This window comes from Abramis brama (assembly GCF_963993115.1).
Source record: "Abramis brama genome assembly, chromosome: 1".
Lineage (NCBI taxonomy): Eukaryota > Metazoa > Chordata > Actinopteri > Cypriniformes > Leuciscidae > Abramis > Abramis brama.
Genome location: NC_139963.1, coordinates 13,034,023 through 13,040,022, shown reverse-complemented (window position 1 = coordinate 13,040,022; position 6,000 = coordinate 13,034,023).

Below are 6,000 nucleotides of genomic sequence, written 5' to 3'. Positions count from 1 at the left end.
ATCAAAAGTTGCCTATGCTTTTACCCTATTTCTTAATTTACTGTTAGGGGGTTATTCTTTCTTGGCCAGGAAGATATTATATTTCCTAGAGTTAATAATTGTTTATGCTTTCTGTTCATTGGATGAACTGATAAATGATCATATTATTGATTCTGTTACAGTAAATTCTGAAAATAATTAAATTATTAATTATTGATCATAATTCGTTATGAATAATAATTAATGATATTTATACGGGCGTATAAACGCTACAATGTACACATTCATTATTAATCTTCTGCCTAACATGATGAAAACGGCTTTGTTAATGCTCTGTTAATGCTCTGTTAATGTCCCCTCACAATGATAGTAAACTAATTATTAGTCACGTTGCATAGGCCTATTTTCAGTTCAAAATGGCGAACTTCGACAAAAGTATATTCGTTTGTCTGATTATTTTTGTCATTTGTTTCACATTTATGACCTAAAAAAGCTGTCAAATATGAAATATTTAGTTTAGCTAACTTACTTAGCCTACATCTCATCTCGAACTCAACCGTAAACTGAAGCGTCAGTCGCTCTGCTCAAATTCGCGCTCGGCAGCTTCTGTGTATATAAAGCCCCCCTACTTTGATTTGATTGGTCATCTCAAATATTCTGACATTGACAGACCAATGAGACTCAGGTGAACACACACACACACACACACACACCGTCCTCTGTTTCTGACGTGCGCTCTGCTCGGCGCCGCTGCGGATTGAAGATGAAGAACGCGCTGAATCTGATTATAACAAGACTGAAGCGAACACTATTTCAGATAGCCCGAAAATGCATTTTGGTAGCCCGACTTGAAAATACAATACCCCCAGGACGTCGGGCAGGCGATTTTGCGAGCACTGATGCACTCTCCTCAATTTAGCCGGTTCGGGTGCACTAGACAAATATGAATCATTTCACTTTCAATAGGGTGAGGACAAAAAGGATCCTGATGTGTTAATTAAAACATCTGATGAGATATGCTTGCCAGAACGGAACATGATAATGGACAGACATGCATTCAATATCACAGTGCAAAAACCTGACGAAGGAATTCAGTCTTACTGTTGGCTAAAAAATTGGACTTTGGTACACTAACTGATAAACTAATACGTGACCAAATTGTCTGTGGCATCTACAATGATGCAGTCTGTTCTCAACTATTAAGGGAGACACTACTCTTCAAATACAGTTTCTCCAAACGTGTTTATTATTTTAGGTAGTTATTATCACGATAATCCATGTCCAAGAGTCCATTTCCTCGGATGAGATGGTTTTTATTCGTTATTTGACACTATAAACCATGCTATAAACACACACTGACCTCCTCAAGCTTTTATTTTGGCACTTTCAGTTACCGGCATTTTGAATTTGCATATTAGTTAAATATTTAGTTTCACCCGAAACATTTAGATTCAACATTTAGATTTAGATTTAACATTTAGATTCAACATTTATATTTAGATTTAACATTTAGGCCTATTTAACATTTAGATTTAATATTTAGATTTAACAGTTAGATTTAACATTTAAATTTAACATTTAGATTTAACATTTAGATTTAGATTTAACATTTAGATTTAACATTTAGATTTAACATTTAGATTTAGATTTAACATTTAGATTTAGATTTAACATTTAGATTTAACATTTAGATTTAGATTTAACATTTAGCATTTAGATTTAGCATTTAACATAGGTGTAACATTTAGATTTAGATTTAACATTTAGATTTAGCATTTAGATTTAACATTTAGATAACATTTAATATTTAGATTTAACTATTTAAAATATCTCTAAGTTGACAAATATTATTGTAAATGTGCTAAAAAGTGACGTCAAAAATTCATACCAGTTTTTTAAACATTGTTTGAAGCTAAATGTGACAAAATGTTGATGTTATTTTCAGCATGAGCTCCATAACCACTTACGATAACTTTTTTTATTAATTTCAACGAATCATTTTTTTCAGTGTATGAGGGTATTGTTATTTTCTACATCAAGATTTTAAACGATGTTAAAACGTACATGAATATATATGACACAATGTATATTTTAGATGCTGCCGCATTTTTTCTACCATTTTTAATCATCTTTGTGCCTTCACTAGCTCATTTTCAACGGTCCTGCTGTGTGACAAGATTTTTTAAGATACAAATGAGTAAAACAATAGTTCATAAAAGCTTCACAGTTTCACTTCATAGCAAAACAGTTTTAGATGTAATACAGCATGTCACACCGCAGATTCACAGATACTGTACATAATTAGAGGATTTTAAAAAATACATCAAATTATACACAAAGTAGATGCTTGTCCTTAAATCCCAACATAAAAACAGTCTGTTCAATAATAATAATAATCATAATAGCTGAATATAACACACAACCAGATAAAAATCACTGATGAAAGTTAAAGCTGCAGTGAAAGTCTTTTTTGACAGTCATAAAACTGTTTCTGACTGAATTCACACATTTAACTGTAAATTACCTACAAGGTAAACTACAAAATAATGAGTTCTTATATATATATATATATATATATATATATATATATATATATATATATATATATAGTGAAGTTTAAACTATCCTTAATACAGTGAAAATATTTTAAACATTGAAAATACAGTGTAAAGATCACACTGTAAAACTTTACTGTAAATTTACAGCGAATTTCCTACAGAATTGTACTGTATTTCCATAATACAGTATTAGGCTGTATATTTTACAGAACAGCTGTAAATATACAGCACATTTCTGTTTTCAACCCGATAAATTCGTAATACAGTATCATACTGTAAAAGCACTGCATTGTGGGATTGATTTCTTTCGCGCTCAATTCAGTTCAAATGTGACGCGAGCAGACACTACTACAGGCAAACTTGATTTGTCAGCGGGATTCAACTGAACAGAATAATCATTCCTGTTAACAAGATAAACAGTGTCTGCGAATCTGTGAGCAATTTTTAAGCTTTTGTGAGCTTCGGTTCGTGTTTCAAACATTAGTTGCCTGTGACGCAGCAGAAAATGGGCGACATTAACGTGCTACATGAAGACGGATGGAAGAATTTGTCATCTGAATAATCTAAACTGCGCCTGTGACGATTATTGGGATTTAGAGTTTGAGAAGATGGAAAATTGTTCAACTGAGTGATACGGTAAGCCAATATATTTTGTTTTTTTGCGTTCGCATTTCTACATTGTTTTCACAAATGCTTATTTGGTTTGATTTTGCGAACGCTGTTTTCTACCGCAGCCGCGCAAACACTCTGTTCCACCTGTTTACCAAGTAACGTTAACGTTGACTTCGATATTTCACATAATAGGCGACATATACCATGTTATTTGCATGACCTGCTTTTGATATATATTTTTCGTTTCAGGCTTTGTAATCTGATGACGGTCCAGTGCTAATGTAAGTGCTTTTAAGTAGTGTTACAGTTATAGTCTATGTGGTAAAAAAAAAAAAAATGCTATCAAATGCTGTCAGTTCTGTGATCGTGCTTTTGAATCGTTGTCAGAATTTTGCTAGCACAAGAAAATCCATGTTCCTAATGCTTCTTTTTTCAAATGTAGTATTCCTGATTGCCATGCCATGATCCTACAACTAACGTTACTCCCACAATTCAAAGAGAAGTTAGACGGTGTTATCCTTCAAGTAGATAAGTAGAGATTATTCAACAAATCTCATTAATTTGTAATATGTTTTATGTTTTGGTTCTGTTGATCATGGTTGTGCTGTCCTTTTTAAAAATTGTTTCAGGAATTTGCAACTCTGATGTCCAGCAATCTACATTTGCCAGAGAGTCCACACATTATTTCCTGGTATGTAAACATTAAAGGTTTAAGTTTAAACCTAAAATGAAAAGCCATCATTTACTCACTCCACTGCAAAATATGTTTTTCTTAATTAGTTTTTTTTTTTTCTTGTTTCCACTCCAGATATCTAAAATTCTTACATGAAGAAGCATTTAATTGACAAGTAAAAATTGTCTTGTTCCCTTTCGTTGTCACTCCGAGTTACGTCGGATGACGACGAATGGGGTTTCGCTTAGAAATCCTATCATCTTCGAGTATTAAAACACGAGCCAATGGCAAAGAAATGCCATGGGTCTGCGGAATTTGCATAGCGTAACTCCGCCCCACCCTGGGGGTATATAAGGAAGTCGCGAGCAATATGCAGATATGTTTTCGCTTCGGAGCCAAGTTGATGTACTTCACTCCACAGCCAAATCCTGAGTTTATCTCTTCATCTCTTCGAGACGAGCCTCTCTCCAGGTGTTGGTGTGACAGCGAGTTCCAGCGAGTGCACATTCCCTGCTGATCTGTGCAGTGATTTGCCAGAGTTTGTGTGTTCTCTCCCTGGTCGCTTCAACACTCTGCGGAGAAATCTCCTTTCACAAAAGAGCATTGCACGCGGCACGTCTTTTTAAAGATGCCTCGCCCGTGCACTTCTGGTTGCGGTCTATTCGTGTCTGACTCTGATGGGCACAATCGCTGTCTTGTGTGTCTGGGTGTTGAGCACGCTAAGGCAGCGTTTGTGGATGAGTCATGTTCCCACTGCGGGAACATGCCCATCGCACGGTTGAGATCGAGACTCAATGATCTTCATGTGAGAGTCCCCTCATCCGCACCCTGATCTACTGGTCCCGAGAGGGCTGGTACTTCGGCTGGCGGCCAGGGTGATCTGAGGGTTACAGTGTGGAACAAAGCGCCGACTATTCCACGCTCCACACTTCCCTCTGTTCCCGTGCAACCCGCGAGTGTCCGCGTGGAAACCGCTGTACAGTCCTCTGACTTGCCGCGAGTTTCATTCGGCGCTCCAGGGGAGGACGTGATGTCGATCGCTGCATCACAAGGTGGGCAGGAGTCCTCGGGAAGTGAGGATTCGGCTGTGCTGCCACCCTCGGGTGCCCCAGCATTGTCCGAGTCTGATCCCGAGATGACGGCCATGCTTTCCCGGGCAGCCGCGGCGATCGGTCTTGAGTGGTCCCCGCCACCTGGGCCGGTTCGTTCGCGGCTGGACGATTGGTTTTTGGGTGCGGCTGCTGATCCGCGTCGGCAGCCAACCCCAATGCCTTTTTTCCCGGATGTGCATGAGGAGGTCACAAGGTCCTGGAAGGCACCATTGTCTTCCCGTGATCGCTCGGCGACCGCCTCCGCCTTGCCTCCCCTTGATCAGGCGGCCGCCAAAGGGTACACTGGGGTTCCCCAGGTTGAACGCTCTGTTGCGATGCAGCTGTGTCCTCAGAGTGCTTCTTCCCGCGGGGACCCAAAGCACCCCTCCAAGGCCTGTAGGTTCTCCTCCACCCTTGTGGCGAAGGCCTATAGAGCTGCGGGGACGGTGGCCTCCTCACTGCATGCCATGGCGACTCTGCAGGTCTACCAGGCCCAGATGTTGCGTGATATGCACGAGGGGAGGTCTGACCCAGCACTCTTTGATGAGTTGCGTGCCGCCACCGACCTTGCTCTCCGAGCGACGAAGGTGACCGCACGCTCGCTGGGTCAGGTGATGGCCACTTCGGTGGTCCAGGAGCGACACCTATGGCTAAACCTGGCTGATATGCGGGAGGCCGAGCGGACCCGGTTCCTCGACACCCCCATATCCCAGGCTGGCCTATTCGGCGGTGCAGTCGAGGACTTTGCCCAGCAGTTCTCGACTGCCCAGAAGCAGACTGAGGCTCTAAAACATGTCCTGCCCCGGCGGCCCGCTGCTTCGGCGGCGCAGCCGTCGGCACAGGTGCCTCAGCCCGCTCGCCGCCGAGGGCGCCCTCCTGCGGTTCCCGCCCCTCCCGATCGGCCCCAGCAGTCCGCTGCTCCCGGGTCGCGTCGTCGAGGAAGCCGTAGGAAGGCGCCACAGCCCTCTCCCGCCCCGCGCCCCGCTAAACGCCAGGCTAAGCGGCGCTCCTGAGACGGGCTGCTCAGAGATGGCGATGAGTTCTGCACAGGAGCCGGTAGCAGGGCCGCTCCTTCCTTGGTTTTCCC